General features: G+C 35.3%; 1 long non-coding RNA gene across 1 annotated transcript; it reads left to right on the top strand.

The window, feature by feature from the left end:
* Positions 1-267: 267 nt before the first annotated feature.
* Positions 268-1,427, top strand: LOC311290149. The gene is made up of 3 exons (XR_014627335.1): positions 268-778; positions 1,028-1,059; positions 1,219-1,427. It is a non-coding gene; the product is annotated as an uncharacterized lncRNA (long non-coding RNA).
* The last annotated feature ends 1,167 nt before the right edge of the window (positions 1,428-2,594 follow it).

The raw sequence follows: 2,594 nt of genomic DNA on the forward strand, positions 1-2,594 counted from the left end.
AGCCATTTTGGAGTCTTAAAAGCACATAAATGGAACTTGTCCTATGACATTTTAAATTAAAAAAAGGTTCTCCTTACAGCATCACTGGAACTTAAAAGAAAAGTGCTTGTAGCATCTTATGGAAGCAAGTTGCCATCTTTATGGGGACATATCATACACACACACAGACAACTCTGATCCTGAGCTCTAAACGAATAAATATGAAATCAAGTTTTACAGCAAACAGAATAGACTGCCCTGAATTACCAGCATAGGTTGGTGTACACTGTAAAACTTTACTGTAAATTTACAGCGAATTTCCTACAGAATTGTACTGTATTTCCATAATACAGTATTTGGCTGTATCTTTTACAGAACAGCTGTAAATATACAGCACATTTCTGTTTTCAACCCGATAAATTCGTAATACAGTATCATACTGTAAAAGCACTGCATTGTGGGATTGATTTCTTTCGCGCTCAATTCAGTTCAAATGTGACGCGAGCAGACAGTAGCTACTACAGGCAAACTTGATTTGTCAGCGGGATTCAACTGAACAGAATAATCATTCCTGTTATCAAGATAAACAGTGTCTGCGAATCTGTGAGCAATTTTTAAGCTTTTGTGAGCTTCGGTTCGTGTTTCAAACATTAGTTGCCTGTGACGCAGCAGAAAATGGGAGACATTAACTTTACATGAAGACGGATGGAAGAATTTGTCATCTGAATAACCTGCGCCTGTGACGATTAGTGGGATTTAGAGTTTGAGAAGATGGAAAATTGTTCAACTGAGTGATACGGTAAGCCAATACATATATATTTTTTTTTTTGCGTTCGCATTTCTAACATACGTTGATTTCACGAATGCTTATTTGGTTTGATTTTGCGAACGCGGTTTTCTGCCGCGGCCGCGCAAACAATTCACTCTGTTCCACCTGTTTACCAAGTAACGTTAACGTTATAACTTCGATATTTCACATAATAGGCAGCATATAGGCTACCATGTTATTTGCATGACCTGCTTTTGATATATATATTTTTCGTTTCAGGCTTTGTAATCTGATGACGGTCCAGTGCTAATGTAAGTACTTTTAAGTAGTGTTACAGTTATAGTCTATGTGGTAAAAAAAAATAAAACTGCTATCAAATGCTGTCAGTTCTGTGATCGTGCTTTTGAATCGTTGTCATAATTTTGCTAGCACAAGAAAATCCATGTTCCTAATGCTGTTTTCAAATGTAGTATTCCTGATTGCCATGCCATGGTCCTACAACTAACAATTCAAAGAGAAGTTAGACGGTGTTATCCTTCAAGCAGATAAGTAGAGATTATTCAACAAATCTCATTAATCTGTAATATTTTTTATGTTTTGGTTCTGTTGATCATGGCTGTGCTGTCCTTTTTAAAAATTGTTTCAGGAATTTGCATCGCTGATGTCCAGCAATCTACACTTGCCATCATTTACTCACTCCACTGCAAAATATATTTTTCTTAATTAGTGTTTTTTTCTTGTTTCCAGTCCAGATATATAAAATTCTTACATGAAGAAGCATTTAATAGTCAAGTAAAAATTGTCTTGTTTTCTGAAAGAATATGTCAAAATTTAGTGAGTTTATGCTTAAAACAAGCAAAATAATATGGCAGTGCGTTTTAACGTTCTAACCCTAATCAATTTACATTTTTAGGTGAAAATTTTAATTTATAGAACTATGAATAGATAGACAACAAAATCGAACCACAGTGGAACCCACAATAGTTATTTTAATTATTAATATTATTTATTAATTCATTTTATTATTATTTTTTCAATTACAGGTCAATCTCTAAGCAACCAGTGCTGGACATTACGTTTGGAAGGTCAAGGTGTGTGTGGAAAGGATCACAGCCTAACTTCATCATGGCCTGGCAGCGCTGTTTGCCTCCTCCTATAACTTCAGCTTGCAGTACCAGAAAGAGGCAGCACCTTGAGTTTGTTCAGAGGTTAGTCATTAGCATATTTGCCATTCATATAAATATTAGACTGAATTGTGACTTGTCTTGACAGTATTTATTATGTTGACTACTGGTATGAACAATATGGCCCTGGTTTCCATACTGGGCTTAGCTTAAGACAGGTCTAGGCCTTAATAAAATTAGGGTATTTAAGCAGCTTTTATAAAAATGTCTAATAATAAAAAAAAAAACATTACTGGTGTGCATCTTGAGACAAAACAGTGACAGTCACATATTTCAGATATGTCAGTGCAAGTTGTTTTCAGTTGAAGGATTAGTGAAAATTCTGTCATTAATTACTCACCCTCATGTCGTTCCAAACCTGTAAGACCTTCATTCATCTTCAGAACACAAATGAAGATATTTTTGATGAAATCTGAGAGGTTTCTGAACCAGCCATAGACGGAAACGTCTTTGTAACTTTCAAGGCCCAGAAAGCTAGTAAAAACATTGTTTAAATAATCCATGTAACTACAGTGGTGCAACCTTAATATTATGAAGCGATGAGAATACCTTTTGTGCACAAAACCCCCCAAAATAACGACATTATTCAACAATCTCTACTCTTTCACGTCATTCTCCTACGCTGTTGACGTAGTGTAAACAGTGTCAAGTCACCTTCATTT

This window comes from Rutilus rutilus (genome assembly GCF_951802725.1).
Source record: "Rutilus rutilus genome assembly, chromosome: 4".
Lineage (NCBI taxonomy): Eukaryota > Metazoa > Chordata > Actinopteri > Cypriniformes > Leuciscidae > Rutilus > Rutilus rutilus.